The sequence below is a fragment of the Schistocerca piceifrons genome, unplaced genomic scaffold (genome assembly GCF_021461385.2).
Source record: "Schistocerca piceifrons isolate TAMUIC-IGC-003096 unplaced genomic scaffold, iqSchPice1.1 HiC_scaffold_574, whole genome shotgun sequence".
Classification (NCBI taxonomy): Eukaryota; Metazoa; Arthropoda; class Insecta; order Orthoptera; family Acrididae; genus Schistocerca; species Schistocerca piceifrons.
In genome coordinates this window covers 223,200-244,130 of record NW_025728815.1, presented here as the reverse complement: position 1 = coordinate 244,130, position 20,931 = coordinate 223,200, and the positions used below count along the sequence as shown (strand labels likewise).

At 48.5% G+C, this 20,931-nt stretch overlaps 29 non-coding genes across 29 annotated transcripts; all 29 read left to right on the top strand.

The window, feature by feature from the left end:
• The first annotated feature begins 2,615 nt into the window (after nucleotides 1-2,615).
• Trnat-ugu lies at nucleotides 2,616-2,687 on the top strand. The gene has a single exon. It is a non-coding gene; the product is annotated as a tRNA-Thr (tRNA).
• Nucleotides 2,688-2,933: 246 nt separating this feature from the next.
• Trnat-ugu lies at nucleotides 2,934-3,005 on the top strand. The gene has a single exon. It is a non-coding gene; the product is annotated as a tRNA-Thr (tRNA).
• A 246-nt stretch (nucleotides 3,006-3,251) lies between these two features.
• On the top strand, nucleotides 3,252-3,323 carry Trnat-ugu. The gene has a single exon. It is a non-coding gene; the product is annotated as a tRNA-Thr (tRNA).
• A 246-nt stretch (nucleotides 3,324-3,569) lies between these two features.
• Nucleotides 3,570-3,641, top strand: Trnat-ugu. Its single transcript has one exon. It is a non-coding gene; the product is annotated as a tRNA-Thr (tRNA).
• A 246-nt stretch (nucleotides 3,642-3,887) lies between these two features.
• On the top strand, nucleotides 3,888-3,959 carry Trnat-ugu. The gene has a single exon. It is a non-coding gene; the product is annotated as a tRNA-Thr (tRNA).
• Nucleotides 3,960-4,205: 246 nt separating this feature from the next.
• Nucleotides 4,206-4,277, top strand: Trnat-ugu. The gene has a single exon. It is a non-coding gene; the product is annotated as a tRNA-Thr (tRNA).
• Nucleotides 4,278-4,523: 246 nt separating this feature from the next.
• Nucleotides 4,524-4,595, top strand: Trnat-ugu. Its single transcript has one exon. It is a non-coding gene; the product is annotated as a tRNA-Thr (tRNA).
• Nucleotides 4,596-4,841: 246 nt separating this feature from the next.
• On the top strand, nucleotides 4,842-4,913 carry Trnat-ugu. The gene has a single exon. It is a non-coding gene; the product is annotated as a tRNA-Thr (tRNA).
• A 246-nt stretch (nucleotides 4,914-5,159) lies between these two features.
• Nucleotides 5,160-5,231, top strand: Trnat-ugu. The gene has a single exon. It is a non-coding gene; the product is annotated as a tRNA-Thr (tRNA).
• Nucleotides 5,232-5,477: 246 nt separating this feature from the next.
• Trnat-ugu lies at nucleotides 5,478-5,549 on the top strand. Its single transcript has one exon. It is a non-coding gene; the product is annotated as a tRNA-Thr (tRNA).
• A 246-nt stretch (nucleotides 5,550-5,795) lies between these two features.
• Trnat-ugu lies at nucleotides 5,796-5,867 on the top strand. Its single transcript has one exon. It is a non-coding gene; the product is annotated as a tRNA-Thr (tRNA).
• Nucleotides 5,868-6,113: 246 nt separating this feature from the next.
• Nucleotides 6,114-6,185, top strand: Trnat-ugu. The gene has a single exon. It is a non-coding gene; the product is annotated as a tRNA-Thr (tRNA).
• A 5,875-nt stretch (nucleotides 6,186-12,060) lies between these two features.
• Trnat-ugu lies at nucleotides 12,061-12,132 on the top strand. The gene has a single exon. It is a non-coding gene; the product is annotated as a tRNA-Thr (tRNA).
• Nucleotides 12,133-12,378: 246 nt separating this feature from the next.
• Nucleotides 12,379-12,450, top strand: Trnat-ugu. Its single transcript has one exon. It is a non-coding gene; the product is annotated as a tRNA-Thr (tRNA).
• A 246-nt stretch (nucleotides 12,451-12,696) lies between these two features.
• On the top strand, nucleotides 12,697-12,768 carry Trnat-ugu. The gene has a single exon. It is a non-coding gene; the product is annotated as a tRNA-Thr (tRNA).
• A 246-nt stretch (nucleotides 12,769-13,014) lies between these two features.
• On the top strand, nucleotides 13,015-13,086 carry Trnat-ugu. Its single transcript has one exon. It is a non-coding gene; the product is annotated as a tRNA-Thr (tRNA).
• A 246-nt stretch (nucleotides 13,087-13,332) lies between these two features.
• Trnat-ugu lies at nucleotides 13,333-13,404 on the top strand. The gene has a single exon. It is a non-coding gene; the product is annotated as a tRNA-Thr (tRNA).
• A 246-nt stretch (nucleotides 13,405-13,650) lies between these two features.
• On the top strand, nucleotides 13,651-13,722 carry Trnat-ugu. Its single transcript has one exon. It is a non-coding gene; the product is annotated as a tRNA-Thr (tRNA).
• Nucleotides 13,723-13,968: 246 nt separating this feature from the next.
• Nucleotides 13,969-14,040, top strand: Trnat-ugu. The gene has a single exon. It is a non-coding gene; the product is annotated as a tRNA-Thr (tRNA).
• A 246-nt stretch (nucleotides 14,041-14,286) lies between these two features.
• Nucleotides 14,287-14,358, top strand: Trnat-ugu. The gene has a single exon. It is a non-coding gene; the product is annotated as a tRNA-Thr (tRNA).
• A 246-nt stretch (nucleotides 14,359-14,604) lies between these two features.
• On the top strand, nucleotides 14,605-14,676 carry Trnat-ugu. The gene has a single exon. It is a non-coding gene; the product is annotated as a tRNA-Thr (tRNA).
• Nucleotides 14,677-14,922: 246 nt separating this feature from the next.
• Nucleotides 14,923-14,994, top strand: Trnat-ugu. The gene has a single exon. It is a non-coding gene; the product is annotated as a tRNA-Thr (tRNA).
• A 246-nt stretch (nucleotides 14,995-15,240) lies between these two features.
• Nucleotides 15,241-15,312, top strand: Trnat-ugu. Its single transcript has one exon. It is a non-coding gene; the product is annotated as a tRNA-Thr (tRNA).
• Nucleotides 15,313-15,558: 246 nt separating this feature from the next.
• Trnat-ugu lies at nucleotides 15,559-15,630 on the top strand. The gene has a single exon. It is a non-coding gene; the product is annotated as a tRNA-Thr (tRNA).
• A 246-nt stretch (nucleotides 15,631-15,876) lies between these two features.
• Trnat-ugu lies at nucleotides 15,877-15,948 on the top strand. The gene has a single exon. It is a non-coding gene; the product is annotated as a tRNA-Thr (tRNA).
• A 246-nt stretch (nucleotides 15,949-16,194) lies between these two features.
• On the top strand, nucleotides 16,195-16,266 carry Trnat-ugu. Its single transcript has one exon. It is a non-coding gene; the product is annotated as a tRNA-Thr (tRNA).
• Nucleotides 16,267-16,512: 246 nt separating this feature from the next.
• Nucleotides 16,513-16,584, top strand: Trnat-ugu. Its single transcript has one exon. It is a non-coding gene; the product is annotated as a tRNA-Thr (tRNA).
• Nucleotides 16,585-16,830: 246 nt separating this feature from the next.
• Trnat-ugu lies at nucleotides 16,831-16,902 on the top strand. The gene has a single exon. It is a non-coding gene; the product is annotated as a tRNA-Thr (tRNA).
• Nucleotides 16,903-17,148: 246 nt separating this feature from the next.
• Trnat-ugu lies at nucleotides 17,149-17,220 on the top strand. Its single transcript has one exon. It is a non-coding gene; the product is annotated as a tRNA-Thr (tRNA).
• Nucleotides 17,221-20,931: the final 3,711 nt, after the last annotated feature.

Genomic DNA, 20,931 nt, shown 5'->3' with positions numbered 1-20,931 from the left:
TGCCCCAGTCCGAGCGACCGGCATCCTCCGAGCCACTGTGTACTGTAGCTGCTCCCTGCCCTCCTGAGGTAGCGGTTCCAGTGGCGGCTGCTGGCGCCCCTCCGGCCTCCGACGCAGCTTCTCTCGAGTCGGGTCGTCGGTCGGGCCTGTTGGCGCCGTCTTCCGAACCGACTTCGATGTCACAACAAGTGGAGCCGCGACAACTTCCTGCTTCGCTGCCCCATACCTCTGCCAGCGGAGCTGCTCCGCTTCCTTCCAACTCTGCGGCCTCGGACCTTCCTGCTCACGTTTCGCCTCCGTGCTGTCCATGTTTGCCGGAAGCTAGTGCAGGTGTTGACCATTCCGTTTTGTCGGATGTTTCCCCCGCGACCCCGGATCCCGCATGTGGACCGGCGCGGGTGGTGTCGGATACAGAACTTGACCCTCCTACGTCACCGGCGGCTGAAGTTTCCTTGCCCGTCAGCCGACGCAAGTTACGCGTTCAGCCGAACGTTAATGCTGTTCGTAAAAAACCGAAACGTAAGGGATCCGCGGAACGGGGTAGCAGTCCCCCTCCCTCGGATGCCTCTGTCACCCCTGCTATGGACTGTGACGCTGGTGCGTCGGTGTAGGTGATTTGTTTTCTCGCTTTTCTCTCTATGGTTCAAGCATACACCTTTCTTACCTTAAATGTTAACCGTATTGAGTCCGACGTTCGCATTGCCTCTTTGCGGCAGTTTATTTACGACGCCTGTGCGGACGTAGTGTTTTTGCAGGAAGTGTTGTTTTCTGATCTCTCTCTACCTGGATTTCAAACTGTTTTTAATGTCGCGCCGGAATATTCAACAGGAACTGCTCTTTTCTTTCGAGAGGGCATTCCTATTACTGACATTGAATTCCTTGACTCTGGCCGTGGGATTGGTTGTCGTCTTTTTGATCTCCACCTTGTTGTTTTGTATGCCCCCGCTGGTTCGGGTCACACTGTGGCTCGCTCGCGCTTTTATAAAGAAGAGCTTATTTATCTTTTGCGCCAGAGTCCTCGGAGTCTCCTGCTCGGAGGCGATTTTAATTGTGTTTTACGCCCTGCAGACCAGTCCCCCAATTTTAATTATTGCCGTGATTTACATGACTTAGTTCGTACAATGCATCTGCGTGATGTTTGGGAACACAAATATCCAACCCTGGTGAAATATACGTTTTTTACCGCGTCCTCATGCAGTAGACTCGACAGATTCTATTTATCTGATTTTTTATGTGATAAAATTCTTTCTGTCGATGTTATTCCTACTAGTTTTTCTGACCATTGTGCTTTTACTGCAACTGTAAATCTTAGTCGCCAACCTGCAAAACTTTATCGTTCCCAGTGGATGTTAAATGTTTCCCACCTTGCCGACAGTGCTATGGATGATGTTATAAGTGGCGTGTGGGAGCGATGTCTTCGCTCTGTCCCGCGATACCCCTCCTTGCTGGTTTGGTGGACTGCGTTTGCCAAGCCCAAGATTCGTCAGACTTTGATTTTCTACTGTGCTGCTAGGACGCGTGATTTTAAGAACACGTATGAATATTACTACTCTGTCCTGCGTGAACTATATGACGCGGCGGGTACCTCTCCACTGCGGATCCATGATGTTCGTCGTATTAAAGCCAAGCTCTTGAGCCTTAAACGACGACAGATGGATGGTCTGCGAGTTAAGTCGAAACCTCACTCTCTTGTTGAAGGTGAACTGACATCCTTGTACCACCTGCTACGGCATCAGACTCGTCGTCGTCGCTCCTTCATCTCTTCTCTTACGGTGGATGATGGGCGACAGCTTATTGCACAGGAGGAAATGGTTCGTGCTCTTCATCAGTATTACACTAGTCTATATTCTGCCGATGATTCTGGTGAGTCTCTTTCGGATGATGTCTTTGGGGATCTAACTGCGACGATCGCGCCTGACGCGAACGGCGAATTTCTCCGGGAGTTCCAGGTCGATGATGTTTTCGATTTTATTGCTCGCTCTCCGTCCAGTAAATCGCCGGGTCCAGACGGCCTGCCTAAAGAATTTTATCTCCGTTTTTGGCCTCTTTTGGGTGGCATTTTTACGCAGATTTTAAATGAGATTGTCAGGGGGATGGATGTGCCTGCCGATTTTAAAGTAGGGAAAATTGTTTTAATCCCGAAGTCCTCTGGTCGTTTATCTGCTGCCAATCTTCGTCCGCTCACATTGCTGAATTTTGACTATAAGACAGCTGCTAGAGCGCTCAATAGCCGGTTGTCTTCTCTGCTTCGGGGTGTGATTGGTGCACATCAATATTGTAATAAAAAAAAAAAAAAAAAAAAAAAAAAAAGGGGGCAGAGCACTGGTCTTGTAAACCAGGGGTCGTGAGTTCGATTCTCACAGGGGGCAGCACAATTTTAAATGGGCCAATGTAATGCTTTGAACCGAAAATTTCAAAATAGCGTGTCTTTTCGGGCCTGAGCCAAGATCACAGATGACGATAGACGAAAGACGGCAGCACCCGTCAGTCATCGCTGTGGACCTCAGTGGTAGCGAATTGTTGTGGCAGAGTAAATCTTTGTACGCATTTTCAGGACTCTGAAATGTATTTTTCTCGAGGGCTGTAGCGATCGCAAAGAGGTGTAAGCTGTAGCAGCCTCCTTAGCTCAGGGGCAGTGCACTGGTCTTGTAAACCAGGGGTCGTGAGTTCGATTCTCACAGGGGGCAGCACAATTTTAAATGGGCCAATGTAATGCTTTGAACCGAAAATTTCAAAATAGCGTGTCTTTTCGGGCCTGAGCCAAGATCACAGATGACGATAGACGAAAGACGGCAGCACCCGTCAGTCATCGCTGTGGACCTCAGTGGTAGCGAATTGTTGTGGCAGAGTAAATCTTTGTACGCATTTTCAGGACTCTGAAATGTATTTTTCTCGAGGGTTGTAGCGATCGCAAAGAGGTGTAAGCTGTAGCAGCCTCCTTAGCTCAGGGGCAGAGCACTGGTCTTGTAAACCAGGGGTCGTGAGTTCGATTCTCACAGGGGGCAGCACAATTTTAAATGGGCCAATGTAATGCTTTGAACCGAAAATTTCAAAATAGCGTGTCTTTTCGGGCCTGAGCCAAGATCACAGATGACGATAGACGAAAGACGGCAGCACCCGTCAGTCATCGCTGTGGACCTCAGTGGTAGCGAATTGTTGTGGCAGAGTAAATCTTTGTACGCATTTTCAGGACTCTGAAATGTATTTTTCTCGAGGGCTGTAGCGATCGCAAAGAGGTGTAAGCTGTAGCAGCCTCCTTAGCTCAGGGGCAGAGCACTGGTCTTGTAAACCAGGGGTCGTGAGTTCGATTCTCACAGAGGGCACCACAATTTTAAATGGGCCAATGTAATGCTTTGAACCGAAAATTTCAAAATAGCGTGTCTTGTCGGGCCTGAGCCAAGATCACAGATGACGATAGACGAAAGACGGCAGCACCCGTCAGTCATCGCTGTGGACCTCAGTGGTAGCGAATTGTTGTGGCAGAGTAAATCTTTGTACGCATTTTCAGGACTCTGAAATGTATTTTTCTCGAGGGCTGTAGCGATCGCAAAGAGGTGTAAGCTGTAGCAGCCTCCTTAGCTCAGGGGCAGAGCACTGGTCTTGTAAACCAGGGGTCGTGAGTTCGATTCTCACAGGGGGCAGCACAATTTTAAATGGGCCAATGTAATGCTTTGAACCGAAAATTTCAAAATAGCGTGTCTTTTCGGGCCTGAGCCAAGATCACAGATGACGATAGACGAAAGACGGCAGCACCCGTCAGTCATCGCTGTGGACCTCAGTGGTAGCGAATTGTTGTGGCAGAGTAAATCTTTGTACGCATTTTCAGGACTCTGAAATGTATTTTTCTCGAGGGCTGTAGCGATCGCAAAGAGGTGTAAGCTGTAGCAGCCTCCTTAGCTCAGGGGCAGAGCACTGGTCTTGTAAACCAGGGGTCGTGAGTTCGATTCTCACAGGGGGCAGCACAATTTTAAATGGGCCAATGTAATGCTTTGAACCGAAAATTTCAAAATAGCGTGTCTTTTCGGGCCTGAGCCAAGATCACAGATGACGATAGACGAAAGACGGCAGCACCCGTCAGTCATCGCTGTGGACCTCAGTGGTAGCGAATTGTTGTGGCAGAGTAAATCTTTGTACGCATTTTCAGGACTCTGAAATGTATTTTTCTCGAGGGCTGTAGCGATCGCAAAGAGGTGTAAGCTGTAGCAGCCTCCTTAGCTCAGGGGCAGAGCAGTGGTCTTGTAAACCAGGGGTCGTGAGTTCGATTCTCACAGGGGGCAGCACAATTTTAAATGGGCCAATGTAATGCTTTGAACCGAAAATTTCAAAATAGCGTGTCTTTTCGGGCCTGAGCCAAGATCACAGATGACGATAGACGAAAGACGGCAGCACCCGTCAGTCATCGCTGTGGACCTCAGTGGTAGCGAATTGTTGTGGCAGAGTAAATCTTTGTACGCATTTTCAGGACTCTGAAATGTATTTTTCTCGAGGGCTGTAGCGATCGCAAAGAGGTGTAAGCTGTAGCAGCCTCCTTAGCTCAGGGGCAGAGCACTGGTCTTGTAAACCAGGGGTCGTGAGTTCGATTCTCACAGGGGGCAGCACAATTTTAAATGGGCCAATGTAATGCTTTGAACCGAAAATTTCAAAATAGCGTGTCTTTTCGGGCCTGAGCCAAGATCACAGATGACGATAGACGAAAGACGGCAGCACCCGTCAGTCATCGCTGTGGACCTCAGTGGTAGCGAATTGTTGTGGCAGAGTAAATCTTTGTACGCATTTTCAGGACTCTGAAATGTATTTTTCTCGAGGGCTGTAGCGATCGCAAAGAGGTGTAAGCTGTAGCAGCCTCCTTAGCTCAGGGGCAGAGCACTGGTCTTGTAAACCAGGGGTCGTGAGTTCGATTCTCACAGGGGGCAGCACAATTTTAAATGGGCCAATGTAATGCTTTGAACCGAAAATTTCAAAATAGCGTGTCTTTTCGGGCCTGAGCCAAGATCACAGATGACGATAGACGAAAGACGGCAGCCCCCTTCAGTCATCGCTGTGGACCTCAGTGGTAGCGAATTGTTGTGGCAGAGTAAATCTTTGTACGCATTTTCAGGACTCTGAAATGTATTTTTCTCGAGGGCTGTAGCGATCGCAAAGAGGTGTAAGCTGTAGCAGCCTCCTTAGCTCAGGGGCAGAGCACTGGTCTTGTAAACCAGGGGTCGTGAGTTCGATTCTCACAGGGGGCAGCACAATTTTAAATGGGCCAATGTAATGCTTTGAACCGAAAATTTCAAAATAGCGTGTCTTTTCGGGCCTGAGCCAAGATCACAGATGACGATAGACGAAAGACGGCAGCACCCGTCAGTCATCGCTGTGGACCTCAGTGGTAGCGAATTGTTGTGGCAGAGTAAATCTTTGTACGCATTTTCAGGACTCTGAAATGTATTTTTCTCGAGGGCTGTAGCGATCGCAAACAGGTGTAAGCTGTAGCAGCCTCCTTAGCTCAGGGGCAGAGCACTGGTCTTGTAAACCAGGGGTCGTGAGTTCGATTCTCACAGGGGGCAGCACAATTTTAAATGGGCCAATGTAATGCTTTGAACCGAAAATTTCAAAATAGCGTGTCTTTTCGGGCCTGAGCCAAGATCACAGATGACGATAGACGAAAGACGGCAGCACCCGTCAGTCATCGCTGTGGACCTCAGTGGTAGCGAATTGTTGTGGCAGAGTAAATCTTTGTACGCATTTTCAGGACTCTGAAATGTATTTTTCTCGAGGGCTGTAGCGATCGCAAAGAGGTGTAAGCTGTAGCAGCCTCCTTAGCTCAGGGGCAGAGCACTGGTCTTGTAAACCAGGGGTCGTGAGTTCGATTCTCACAGGGGGCAGCACAATTTTAAATGGGCCAATGTAATGCTTTGAACCGAAAATTTCAAAATAGCGTGTCTTTTCGGGCCTGAGCCAAGATCACAGATGACGATAGACGAAAGACGGCAGCACCCGTCAGTCATCGCTGTGGACCTCAGTGGTAGCGAATTGTTGTGGCAGAGTAAATCTTTGTACGCATTTTCAGGACTCTGAAATGTATTTTTCTCGAGGGCTGTAGCGATCGCAAAGAGGTGTAAGCTGTAGCAGCCTCCTTAGCTCAGGCGCAGAGCACTGGTCTTGTAAACCAGGGGTCGTGAGTTCGATTCTCACAGGGGGCAGCACAATTTTAAATGGGCCAATGTAATGCTTTGAACCGAAAAATTCAAAATAGCGTGTCTTTTCGGGCCTGAGCCAAGATCACAGATGACGATAGACGAAAGACGGCAGCACCCGTCAGTCATCGCTGTGGACCTCAGTGGTAGCGAATTGTTGTGGCAGAGTAAATCTTTGTACGCATTTTCAGGACTCTGAAATGTATTTTTCTCGAGGGCTGTAGCGATCGCAAAGAGGTGTAAGCTGTAGCAGCCTCCTTAGCTCAGGGGTCAGTTCCGCTTTAGACGCCGTGCAGTGTGGACGTGCCTAGTCTTCCGCTCCGCCGTAGCGTTACGTATAGTGGACTATCGTTTTTGTTTACGTGTTGTGTTGCAACTTCTGTGAGTGTTTCTCCGTCGTTGTTTCGTACCTTGTGTTACTTTCTGTCCTTATTTCAGTGTTTTTTGTGTAGCGGTTTCGACCGCATATTTTGAAAATGTCGTCCCAGGTTATTCCTCGTCAGGCTACAGTTAGTTTTGCTTTTGACAAGTCAACCCGCCATGTGCAACCTAGTTCTCTTGAGATTCATGATTGGTTGGTAGATACCTTTGGTGTTCATTCGGATCAGGTGCACACTGCTTATTTTGATACCGAACTGTATGTTTTCTTTGTTAAGTTTATGGACCCACTTCAGGTTGATAAAATTCTTTCTAAATATGGTCATCAAGTTCTCTTTCGGCATCGGGATGATTCTGTAAGTACCGTGCTGCTTTCCAATGCTTCCATCACGTACACCAATGTTCGTGTTTACAACCTTCCACCGGAGGTGGATAATGTCTATCTTAAGGAGGGTCTACAGAAGTATGGTGATGTAAAGAGCATTCGCCTTGAACGCTGGTCAAGCCAACATCGCCTGCAATGTTACAGTGGTATTCGTTCAGTCGAAATGCACGTTAAGCAGAATATTCCATCTCACCTGCAGATCGGTGGATATCGTGTCCATGTAACATATAGTGGTCAGGTTGGCACCTGTTTTTTGTGCAATGAAAGTGGTCACGTGCGTACCGACTGTCCGCGGAGAGTTTTTGTTTTAAAAAATTCTCTCGAACAGCGTCGCAAGTTAACGGTCGCTGACCTCGTTGCAGGTGGTTCTGCTCTTGGTGTAGCACAGTCCAGTGGTAGTAGCGCCCCGCCACAGGTTTTGCGCACCCCTGATACAGAATTTCCTCCTTTGCGTGCTAAATCTGATGTTGTTCCGTCTGTCCCTCAGGTGGGTGTGCCACTTTTGAATAATAAGAGGCGTCGCCCACACGATGGAAATAGTACGGATGAGGATCTCCCTGAGATGCCCCAGTCCGAGCGACCGGCATCCTCCGAGCCACTGTGTACTGTAGCTGCTCCCTGCCCTCCTGAGGTAGCGGTTCCGGTGGCGGCTGCTGGCGCCCCTCCGGCCTCCGACGCAGCTTCTCTCGAGTCGGGTCGTCGGTCGGGCCTGTTGGCGCCGTCTTCCGAACCGACTTCGATGTCACAACAAGTGGAGCCGCGACAACTTCCTGCTTCGCTGCCCCATACCTCTGCCAGCGGAGCTGCTCCGCTTCTTTCCAACTCTGCGGCCTCGGACCTTCCTGCTCACGTTTCGCCTCCGTGCAGTCCATGTTTGCCGGAAGCTAGTGCAGGTGTTGACCATTCCGTTTTGTCGGATGTTTCCCCCGCGACCCCGGATCCCGCATGTGGACCGGCGCGGGTGGTGTCGGATACAGAACTTGACCCTCCTACGTCACCGGCGGCTGAAGTTTCCTTGCCCGTCAGCCGACGCAAGTTACGCGTTCAGCCGAACGTTAATGCTGTTCGTAAAAAACCGAAACGTAAGGGATCCGCGGAACGGGGTAGCAGTCCCCCTCCCTCGGATGCCTCCGTCACCCCTGCTATGGACTGTGACGCTGGTGCATCGGTGTAGGTGATTTGTTTTCTCGCTTTTCTCTCTATGGTTCAAGCATACACCTTTCTTACCTTAAATGTTAACCGTATTGAGTCCGACGTTCGCATTGCCTCTTTGCGGCAGTTTATTTACGACGCCTGTGCGGACGTAGTGTTTTTGCAGGAAGTGTTGTTTTCTGATCTCTCTCTACCTGGATTTCAAACTGTTTTTAATGTCGCGCCGGAATATTCAACAGGAACTGCTCTTTTCTTTCGAGAGGGCATTCCTATTACTGACATTGAATTCCTTGACTCTGGCCGTGGGATTGGTTGTCGTCTTTTTGATCTCCGCCTCGTTGTTTTGTATGCCCCCTCTGGTTCGGGTCACACTGTGGCTCGATCGCGCTTTTATAAAGAAGAGCTTATTTATCTTTTGCGCCAGAGTCCTCGGAGTCTCCTGCTCGGAGGCGATTTTAATTGTGTTTTACGCCCTGCAGACCAGTCCCCCAATTTTAATTATTGCCGTGATTTACATGACTTAGTTCGTACGATGCATCTGCGTGATGTTTGGGAACACAAATATCCAACCCTGGTGAAATATACGTTTTTTACCGCGTCCTCATGCAGTAGACTCGACAGATTCTATTTATCTGATTTTTTATGTGATAAAATTCTTTCTGTCGATGTTATTCCTACTAGTTTTTCTGACCATTGTGCTTTTACTGCAACTGTAAATCTTAGTCGCCAACCTGCAAAACTTTATCGTTCCCAGTGGATGATAAATGTTTCCCACCTTGCCGACAGTGCTATGGATGATGTTATAAGTGGCGTGTGGGAGCGATGTCTTCGCTCTGTCCCGCGATACCCCTCCTTGCTGGTTTGGTGGACTGCGTTTGCCAAGCCCAAGATTCGTCAGACTTTGATTTTCTACTGTGCTGCTAGGACGCGTGATTTTAAGAACACGTATGAATATTACTACTCTGTCCTGCGTGAACTATATGACGCGGCGGGTACCTCTCCACTGCGGATCCATGATGTTCGTCGTATTAAAGCCAAGCTCTTGAGCCTTAAACGACGACAGATGGATGGTCTGCGAGTTAAGTCGAAACCTCACTCTCTTGTTGAAGGTGAACTGACATCCTTGTACCACCTGCTACGGCATCAGACTCGTCGTCGTCGCTCCTTCATCTCTTCTCTTACGGTGGATGATGGGCGACAGTTTAGTGCACAGGAGGAAATGGTTCGTGCTCTTCATCAGTATTACGCTAGTCTCTATTCTGCCGATGATTCTGGTGAGTCTCTTTCGGATGATGTCTTTGGGGATCTAACTGCGACGATCGCGCCTGACGCGAACGGCGAATTTCTCCGGGAGTTCCAGGTAGATGATGTTTTCGATTTTATTGCTCGCTCTCCGTCCAGTAAATCGCCGGGTCCAGACGGCCTGCCTAAAGAATTTTATCTCCGTTTTTGGCCTCTTTTGGGTGGCATTTTTACGCAGATTTTAAATGAGATTGTCAGAGGGATGGATGTGCCTGCCGATTTTAAAGTAGGGAAAATTGTTTTAAATCCGAAGTCCTCTGGTCGTTTATCTGCTGCCAATCTTCGTCCGCTCACATTGCTGAATTTTGACTATAAGACAGCTGCTAGAGCGCTCAATAGCCGGCTGTCTTCTCTGCTTCGGGGTGTGATTGGTGCACATCAATGTTGTTTTCATGATAGATCTATTCTGACACCAGTAGCCGAATATCGGGATGTTGTCTCGGTTGCGGCGGTTACAAACGTACATTGTGCCTTTGCCTTCCTTGATTTTTATAAGGCTTTTGATCACGTCAGTCATGTGTTTTTAGATCGTGTTTTAGGTACAATAGGTTTTAACGCTTCATCACGTGGTGTTCTTGGCAATTTGTACAGGGGAATAACAGCTCGGGTGTCAGTCAATGGGCAGCTGACGCCGCCCATTGCTATCCGCCGCGGAGTGCCTCAGGGTAGTCCGCTCTCTATGTCTTTATTCGTTTTGTCCCTGGAACCGCTGCTTCGGACTATTGCTCTCAAGCTTCAGGGTATGTCCCTCTCTGGTGGGAAGCTCTCGGTTAAGGCATATGCGGATGATGTCGTTGTTCTCCTCCGTCAACGAGATGATATCCCGTTGTTGAAAGGGGCAGTTGATGCATACTGTCGTGTCTCTGGAGCGCGTCTCAATCAGGGTAAATGTAAGTTCCTTGATATTCGAGGATTTCGCGATGCTGACGTCCCTTGGGCCACTTTTGTCGATCGCCATACGTCCTTGGGGATTATCATTGATCGGTGTCCTCTAAAAATGGCGGCTCTCAATTGGAAATCTGTCACCGAGAAGATACAGGGGGCTCTGATGGTCCATGAGCAGCGCTCTGCTACCATTTTGCAAAAAGTCAGAATTTTAGACACCTACGTCCTATGTAAAGCTTATTATGTTGCTCAGCTGTTCCCACTTCCCATGATGGTGGCGAAAAGGTTGCGCCAATTGTCTAGCAGGTTTATATGGAAGGGCCATCTATTCAAGTTACGTTACGAGGTAATGACGAAACCGCGTCTCTCCGGAGGCTTGGGCCTCTCTGACATTACTCGCAAGGCGTCTGCTTTGTACGTCCGCCGAACGACTCTAATTGTTACGCAAGAAGTGACTTCAATTACATCCAGGCTTTTTACTGTTGTGCGTCCGGCGAGCCTTGCTCCACCTGTCGATGTCGGACGCCTAAATTTTAAGTTGAAACACATTCGGGAATTTTACATTGCGGTGAGTTACCTCGGTGACGTCTTCTTGCGGCGACCGGTGCCAACGACCAAGAGCTTGATTGCCCGCTGGGAGGGGCTGGCCAGTCCCAATCCAATAGAACTGGCGTCTCCATCCGTGTCCTGGAGGAACGTCTGGAAGAACGTTAGTCTGCCGATCCACTCTATGGCCGTGGCGTCCACGTGGTATAGGGTAATAAATAATTTGGTTCCCACCAATGTACGACTGCACCGTATTGGTCTTTCTGACACGGACACCTGTACTCGGTGTGGTCTCCTGGATACCCTTGAACATCGATTCACCTGCTGTGGGCACCTTGCTAATTGGCGTTGGCTCAGGAAACAACTTGCTTTTGTCACTAGGTCTGCTGAAGCCGCTTATTCTATTGACATCATCGTCCGGCCCGATTCTTCCTTTTTTCCGCGGACGAAGCTCCATACCGTCATGTGGTTGATTGGCCATTTCGTACATTTTGTCAACAGTTGTCATGAAGAGGATGGACACCTAGCGTTTCGGCAGTACATGCTTACTGCTTACTGGCAGCGCTTGCGATAGCCAGGCCTCCGAGATGATTTTGCCAATATGCTTAGCCTGACATTTGAAAGAGAGGGTGTTGGCTAAGGTCACCTGTGTGAGCCATTTTCTTTTATACTGTTTCTGAATTTGCCGCCTTTATGTATATTTCTTCTCTACACCAGGACTGAAGTTTTCGTGTTTTAACCTTTATTTCAGTAAGCAGTCTACATTATATAGTCATGTTTTAGGATTTTAATTTCAGTACTGTACTTCTTTTGAAGTGGCTGTGTGGTGGATATTCTTTAATATTTTTTTCAATAGATATATTCGTTCGAGTGGTAGAGTGTCTGCTTCATTAAAAAAAATAAAAAAAAAAAAAAAAAAAAAAAAAAAAGGGGCAGAGCACTGGTCTTGTAAACCAGGGGTCGTGAGTTCGATTCTCACAGGGGGCAGCACAATTTTAAATGGGCCAATGTAATGCTTTGAACCGAAAATTTCAAAATAGCGTGTCTTTTCGGGCCTGAGCCAAGATCACAGATGACGATAGACGAAAGACGGCAGCACCCGTCAGTCATCGCTGTGGACCTCAGTGGTAGCGAATTGTTGTGGCAGAGTAAATCTTTGTACGCATTTTCAGGACTCTGAAATGTATTTTTCTCGAGGGCTGTAGCGATCGCAAAGAGGTGTAAGCTGTAGCAGCCTCCTTAGCTCAGGGGCAGAGCACTGGTCTTGTAAACCAGGGGTCGTGAGTTCGATTCTCACAGGGGGCAGCACAGTTTTAAATGGGCCAATGTAATGCTTTGAACCGAAAATTTCAAAATAGCGTGTCTTTTCGGGCCTGAGCCAAGATCACAGATGACGATAGACGAAAGACGGCAGCACCCGTCAGTCATCGCTGTGGACCTCAGTGGTAGCGAATTGTTGTGGCAGAGTAAATCTTTGTACGCATTTTCAGGACTCTGAAATGTATTTTTCTCGAGGGCTGTAGCGATCGCAAAGAGGTGTAAGCTGTAGCAGCCTCCTTAGCTCAGGGGCAGAGCACTGGTCTTGTAAACCAGGGGTCGTGAGTTCGATTCTCACAGGGGGCAGCACAATTTTAAATGGGCCAACGTAATGCTTTGAACCGAAAATTTCAAAATAGCGTGTCTTTTCGGGCCTGAGCCAAGATCACAGATGACGATAGACGAAAGACGGCAGCACCCGTCAGTCATCGCTGTGGACCTCAGTGGTAGCGAATTGTTGTGGCAGAGTAAATCTTTGTACGCATTTTCAGGACTCTGAAATGTATTTTTCTCGAGGGCTGTAGCGATCGCAAAGAGGTGTAAGCTGTAGCAGCCTCCTTAGCTCAGTGGCAGAGCACTGGTCTTGTAAACCACGGGTCGTGAGTTCGATTCTCACAGGAGGCAGCACAATTTTAAATGGGCCAATGTAATGCTTTGAACCGAAAATTTCAAAATAGCGTGTCTTTTCGGGCCTGAGCCAAGATCACAGATGACGATAGATGAAAGACGGCAGCACCCGTCAGTCATCGCTGTGGACCTCAGTGGTAGCGAATTGTTGTGGCAGAGTAAATCTTTGTACGCATTTTCAGGACTCTGAAATGTATTTTTCTCGAGGGCTGTAGCGATCGCAAAGAGGTGTAAGCTGTAGCAGCCTCCTTAGCTCAGGGGCAGAGCACTGGTCTTGTAAACCAGGGGTCGTGAGTTCGATTCTCACAGGGGGCAGCACAATTTTAAATGGGCCAATGTAATGCTTTGAACCGAAAATTTCAAAATAGCGTGTCTTTTCGGGCCTGAGCCAAGATCACAGATGACGATAGACGAAAGACGGCAGCACCCGTCAGTCATCGCTGTGGACCTCAGTGGTAGCGAATTGTTGTGGCAGAGTAAATCTTTGTACGCATTTTCAGGACTCTGAAATGTATTTTTCTCGAGGGCTGTAGCGATCGCAAAAAGGTGTAAGCTGTAGCAGCCTCCTTAGCTCAGGGGCAGAGCACTGGTCTTGTAAACCAGGGGTCGTGAGTTCGATTCTCACAGGGGGCAGCACAATTTTAAATGGGCCAATGTAATGCTTTGAACCGAAAATTTCAAAATAGCGTGTCTTTTCGGGCCTGAGCCAAGATCACAGATGACGATAGACGAAAGACGGCAGCACCCGTCAGTCATCGCTGTGGACCTCAGTGGTAGCGAATTGTTGTGGCAGAGTAAATCTTTGTACGCATTTTCAGGACTCTGAAATGTATTTTTCTCGAGGGCTGTAGCGATCGCAAAGAGGTGTAAGCTGTAGCAGCCTCCTTAGCTCAGGGGCAGAGCACTGGTCTTGTAAACCAGGGGTCGTGAGTTCGATTCTCACAGGGGGCAGCACAATTTTAAATGGGCCAATGTAATGCTTTGAACCGAAAATTTCAAAATAGCGTGTCTTTCCGGGCCTGAGCCAAGATCACAGATGACGATAGACGAAAGACGGCAGCACCCGTCAGTCATCGCTGTGGACCTCAGTGGTAGCGAATTGTTGTGGCAGAGTAAATCTTTGTACGCATTTTCAGGACTCTGAAATGTATTTTTCTCGAGGGCTGTAGCGATCGCAAAGAGGTGTAAGCTGTAGCAGCCTCCTTAGCTCAGGGGCAGAGCACTGGTCTTGTAAACCAGGGGTCGTGAGTTCGATTCTCACAGGGGGCAGCACAATTTTAAATGGGCCAATGTAATGCTTTGAACCGAAAATTTCAAAATAGCGTGTCTTTTCGGGCCTGAGCCAAGATCACAGATGACGATAGACGAAAGACGGCAGCACCCGTCAGTCATCGCTGTGGACCTCAGTGGTAGCGAATTGTTGTGGCAGAGTAAATCTTTGTACGCATTTTCAGGACTCTGAAATGTAATTTTCTCGAGGGCTGTAGCGATCGCAAAGAGGTGTAAGCTGTAGCAGCCTCCTTAGCTCAGGGGCAGAGCACTGGTCTTGTAAACCAGGGCTCGTGAGTTCGATTCTCACAGGGGGCAGCACAATTTTAAATGGGCCAATGTAATGCTTTGAACCGAAAATTTCAAAATAGCGTGTCTTTTCGGGCCTGAGCCAAGATCACAGATGACGATAGACGAAAGACGGCAGCACCCGTCAGTCATCGCTGTGGACCTCAGTGGTAGCGAATTGTTGTGGCAGAGTAAATCTTTGTACGCATTTTCAGGACTCTGAAATGTATTTTTCTCGAGGGCTGTAGCGATCGCAAAGAGGTGTAAGCTGTAACAGCCTCCTTAGCTCAGGGGCAGAGCACTGGTCTTGTAAACCAGGGGTCGTGAGTTCGATTCTCACAGGGGGCAGCACAATTTTAAATGGGCCAATGTAATGCTTTGAACCGAAAATTTCAAAATAGCGTGTCTTTTCGGGCCTGAGCCAAGATCACAGATGACGATAGACGAAAGACGGCAGCACCCGTCAGTCATCGCTGTGGACCTCAGTGGTAGCGAATTGTTGTGGCAGAGTAAATCTTTGTACGCATTTTCAGGACTCTGAAATGTATTTTTCTCGAGGGCTGTAGCGATCGCAAAGAGGTGTAAGCTGTAGCAGCCTCCTTAGCTCAGGGGCAGAGCACTGGTCTTGTAAACCAGGGGTCGTGAGTTCGATTCTCACAGGGGGCAGCACAATTTTAAATGGGCCAACGTAATGCTTTGAACCGAAAATTTCAAAATAGCGTGTCTTTTCGGGCCTGAGCCAAGATCACAGATGACGATAGACGAAAGACGGCAGCACCCGTCAGTCATCGCTGTGGACCTCAGTGGTAGCGAATTGTTGTGGCAGAGTAAATCTTTGTACGCATTTTCAGGACTCTGAAATGTATTTTTCTCGAGGGCTGTAGCGATCGCAAAGAGGTGTAAGCTGTAGCAGCCTCCTTAGCTCAGGGGCAGAGCACTGGTCTTGTAAACCACGGGTCGTGAGTTCGATTCTCACAGGAGGCAGCACAATTTTAAATGGGCCAATGTAATGCTTTGAACCGAAAATTTCAAAATAGCGTGTCTTTTCGGGCCTGAGCCAAGATCACAGATGACGATAGATGAAAGACGGCAGCACCCGTCAGTCATCGCTGTGGACCTCAGTGGTAGCCAATTGTTGTGGCAGAGTAAATCTTTGTACGCATTTTCAGGACTCTGAAATGTATTTTTCTCGAGGGCTGTAGCGATCGCAAAGAGGTGTAAGCTGTAGCAGCCTCCTTAGCTCAGGGGCAGAGCACTGGTCTTGTAAACCAGGGGTCGTGAGTTCGATTCTCACAGGGGGCAGCACAATTTTAAATGGGCCAATGTAATGCTTTGAACCGAAAATTTCAAAATAGCGTGTCTTTTCGGGCCTGAGCCAAGATCACAGATGACGATAGACGAAAGACGGCAGCACCCGTCAGTCATCGCTGTGGACCTCAGTGGTAGCGAATTGTTGTGGCAGAGTAAATCTTTGTACGCATTTTCAGGACTCTGAAATGTATTTTTCTCGAGGGCTGTAGCGATCGCAAAAAGGTGTAAGCTGTAGCAGCCTCCTTAGCTCAGGGGCAGAGCACTGGTCTTGTAAACCAGGGGTCGTGAGTTCGATTCTCACAGGGGGCAGCACAATTTTAAATGGGCCAATGTAATGCTTTGAACCGAAAATTTCAAAATAGCGTGTCTTTTCGGGCCTGAGCCAAGATCACAGATGACGATAGACGAAAGACGGCAGCACCCGTCAGTCATCGCTGTGGACCTCAGTGGTAGCGAATTGTTGTGGCAGAGTAAATCTTTGTACGCATTTTCAGGACTCTGAAATGTATTTTTCTCGAGGGCTGTAGCGATCGCAAAGAGGTGTAAGCTGTAGCAGCCTCCTTAGCTCAGGGGCAGAGCACTGGTCTTGTAAACCAGGGGTCGTGAGTTCGATTCTCACAGGGGGCAGCACAATTTTAAATGGGCCAATGTAATGCTTTGAACCGAAAATTTCAAAATAGCGTGTCTTTCCGGGCCTGAGCCAAGATCACAGATGACGATAGACGAAAGACGGCAGCACCCGTCAGTCATCGCTGTGGACCTCAGTGGTAGCGAATTGTTGTGGCAGAGTAAATCTTTGTACGCATTTTCAGGACTCTGAAATGTATTTTTCTCGAGGGCTGTAGCGATCGCAAAGAGGTGTAAGCTGTAGCAGCCTCCTTAGCTCAGGGGCAGGGCACTGGTCTTGTAAACCAGGGGTCGTGAGTTCGATTCTCACAGGGGGCAGCACAATTTTAAATGGGCCAATGTAATGCTTTGAACCGAAAATTTCAAAATAGCGTGTCTTTTCGGGCCTGAGCCAAGATCACAGATGACGATAGACGAAAGACGGCAGCACCCGTCAGTCATCGCTGTGGACCTCAGTGGTAGCGAATTGTTGTGGCAGAGTAAATCTTTGTACGCATTTTCAGGACTCTGAAATGTAATTTTCTCGAGGGCTGTAGCGATCGCAAAGAGGTGTAAGCTGTAGCAGCCTCCTTAGCTCAGGGGCAGAGCACTGGTCTTGTAAACCAGGGGTCGTGAGTTCGATTCTCACAGGGGGCAGCACAATTTTAAATGGGCCAATGTAATGCTTTGAACCGAAAATTTCAAAATAGCGTGTCTTTTCGGGCCTGAGCCAAGATCACAGATGACGATAGACGAAAGACGGCAGCACCCGTCAGTCATCGCTGTGGACCTCAGTGGTAGCGAATTGTTGTGGCAGAGTAAATCTTTGTACGCATTTTCAGGACTCTGAAATGTATTTTTCTCGAGGGCTGTAGCGATCGCAAAGAGGTGTAAGCTGTAACAGCCTCCTTAGCTCAGGGGCAGAGCACTGGTCTTGTAAACCAGGGGTCGTGAGTTCGATTCTCACAGGGGGCAGCACAATTTTAAATGGGCCAATGTAATGCTTTGAACCGAAAATTTCAAAATAGCGTGTCTTTTCGGGCCTGAGCCAAGATCACAGATGACGATAGACGAAAGACGGCAGCACCCGTCAGTCATCGCTGTGGACCTCAGTGGTAGCGAATTGTTGTGGCAGAGTAAATCTTTGTACGCATTTTCAGGACTCGGAAATGTATTTTTCTCGAGGGCTGTAGCGATCGCAAAGAGGTGTAAGCTGTAGCAGCCTCCTTAGCTCAGGGGCAGAGCACTGGTCTTGTAAACCAGGGGTCGTGAGTTCGACAGTTCCGCTTTAGACGCCGTGCAGTGTGGACGTGCCTAGTCTTCCGCTCCGCCGAAGCGTTACGTATAGTGGACTATCGTTTTTGTTTACGTGTTGTGTTGCAACTTCTGTGAGTGTTTCTCCGTCGTTGTTTCGTACCTTGTGTTACTTTCTGTCCTTATTTCAGTGTTTTTTGTGTAGCGGTTTCGACCGCATATTTTGAAAATGTCGTCCCAGGTTATTCCTCGTCAGGCTACAGTTAGTTTTGCTTTTGACAAGTCAACCCGCCATGTGCAACCTAGTTCTCTTGAGATTCATGATTGGTTGGTAGATACCTTTGGTGTTCATTCGGATCAGGTGCACACTGCTTATTTTGATACCGAACTGTATGTTTTCTTTGTTAAGTTTATGGACCCACTTCAGGTTGATAAAATTCTTTCTAAATATGGTCATCAAGTTCTCTTTCGGCATCGGGATGATTCTGTAAGTACCGTGCTGCTTTCCAATGCTTCCATCACGTATACCAATGTTCGTGTTTACAACCTTCCACCGGAGGTGGATAATGTCTATCTTAAGGAGGGTCTACAGAAGTATGGTGATGTAAAGAGCATTCGCCTTGAACGCTGGTCAAGCCAACATCGCCTGCAATGTTACAGTGGTATTCGTTCAGTCGAAATGCACGTTAAGCAGAATATTCCATCTCACCTGCAGATCGGTGGATATCGTGTCCATGTAACATATAGTGGTCAGGTTGGCACCTGTTTTTTGTGCAATGAAAGTGGTCACGTGCGTACCGACTGTCCGCGGAGAGTTTTTGTTTTAAAAAATTCTCTCGAACAGCGTCGCAAGTTAACGGTCGCTGACCTCGTTGCAGGTGGTTCTGCTCTTGGTGTAGCTCAGTCCAGTGGTAGTAGCGCCCCGCCACAGGTTTTGCGCCCCCCTGATACAGAATTTCCTCCTTTGCGTGCTAAATCTGATGTTGTTCCGTCTGTCCCTCAGGTGGGTGTGCCACTTTTGAATAATAAGAGGCGTCGCCCACACGATGGAAATAGTACGGATGAGGATCTCCCTGAGATGCCCCAGTCCGAGCGACCGGCATCCTCCGAGCCACTGTGTACTGTAGCTGCTCCCTGCCCTCCTGAGGTAGCGGTTCCGGTGGCGGCTGCTGGCGCCCCTCCGGCCTCCGACGCAGCTTCTCTCGAGTCGGGTCGTCGGTCGGGCCTGTTGGCGCCGTCTTCCGAACCGACTTCGATGTCACAACAAGTGGAGCCGCGACAACTTCCTGCTTCGCTGCCCCATACCTCTGCCAGCGGAGCTGCTCCGCTTCCTTCCAACTCTGCGGCCTCGGACCTTCCTGCTCACGTTTCGCCTCCGTGCAATCCATGTTTGCCGGAAGCTAGTGCAGGTGTTGACCATTCCGTTTTGTCGGATGTTTCCCCCGCGACCCCGGATCCCGCATGTGGACCGGCGCGGGTGGTGTCGGATACAGAACTTGACCCTCCTACGTCACCGGCGGCTGAAGTTTCCTTGCCCGTCAGCCGACGCAAGTTACGCGTTCAGCCGAACGTTAATGCTGTTCGTAAAAAACCGAAACGTAAGGGATCCGCGGAACGGGGTAGCAGTCCCACTCCCTCGGATGCCTCCGTCACCCCTGCTATGGACTGTGACGCTGGTGCGTCGGTGTAGGTGATTTGTTTTCTCGCTTTTCTCTCTATGGTTCAAGCATACACCTTTCTTACCTTAAATGTTAACCGTATTGAGTCCGACGTTCGCATTGCCTCTTTGCGGCAGTTTATTTACGACGCCTGTGCGGACGTAGTGTTTTTGCAGGAAGTGTTGTTTTCTGATCTCTCTCTACCTGGATTTCAAACTGTTTTTAATGTCGCGCCGGAATATTCAACAGGAACTGCTCTTTTCTTTCGAGAGGGCATTCCTATTACTGACATTGAATTCCTTGACTCTGGCCGTGGGATTGGTTGTCGTCTTTTTGATCTCCGCCTCGTTGTTTTGTATGCCCCCTCTGGTTCGGGTCACACTGTGGCTCGATCGCGCTTTTATAAAGAAGAGCTTATTTATCTTTTGCGCCAGAGTCCTCGGAGTCTCCTGCTCGGAGGCGATTTTAATTGTGTTTTACGCCCTGCAGACCAGTCCCCCAATTTTAATTATTGCCGTGATTTACATGACTTAGTTCGTACGATGCATCTGCGTGATATTTGGGAACACAAATATCCAACCCTGGTGAAATATACGTTTTTTACCGCGTCCTCATGCAGTAGACTCGACAGATTCTATTTATCTGATTTTTTATGTGATAAAATTCTTTCTGTCGATGTTATTCCTACTAGTTTTTCTGACCATTGTGCTTTTACTGCAACTGTAAATCTTAGTCGCCAACCTGCAAAACTTTATCGTTCCCAGTGGATGTTAAATGTTTCCCACCTTGCCGACAGTGCTATGGATGATGTTATAAGTGGCGTGTGGGAGCGATGTCTTCGCTCTGTCCCGCGATACCCCTCCTTGCTGGTTTGGTGGACTGCGTTTGCCAAGCCCAAGATTCGTCAGACTTTGATTTTCTACTGTGCTGCTAGGACGCGTGATTTTAAGAACACGTATGAATATTACTACTCTGTCCTGCGTGAACTATATGACGCGGCGGGTACCTCTCCACTGCGGATCCATGATGTTCGTCGTATTAAAGCCAAGCTCTTGAGCCTTAAACGACGACAGATGGATGGTCTGCGAGTTAAGTCGAAACCTCACTCTCTTGTTGAAGGTGAACTGACATCCTTGTACCACCTGCTACGGCATCAGACTCGTCGTCGTCGCTCCTTCCTCTCTTCTCTTACGGTGGATGATGGGCGACAGCTTAGTGCACAGGAGGAAATGGTTCGTGCTCTTCATCAGTATTACACTAGTCTCTATTCTGCCGATGATTCTGGTGAGTCTCTTTCGGATGATGTCTTTGGGGATCTAACTGCGACGATCGCGCCTGACGCGAACGGCGAATTTCTCCGGGAGTTCCAGGTAGATGATGTTTTCGATTTTATTGCTCGCTCTCCGTCCAGTAAATCGCCGGGTCCAGACGGCCTGCCTAAAGAATTTTATCTCCGTTTTTGGCCTCTTTTGGGTGGCATTTTTACGCAGATTTTAAATGAGATTGTCAGAGGGATGGATGTGCCTGCCGATTTTAAAGTAGGGAAAATTGTTTTAATTCCGAAGTCCTCTGGTCGTTTATCTGCTGCCAATCTTCGTCCGCTCACATTGCTGAATTTTGACTATAAGACAGCTGCTAGAGCGCTCAATAGCCGGCTGTCTTCTCTGCTTCGGGGTGTGATTGGTGCACATCAATGTTGTTTTCATGATAGATCTATTCTGACACCAGTAGCCGAATATCGGGATGTTGTCTCGGTTGCGGCGGTTACAAACGT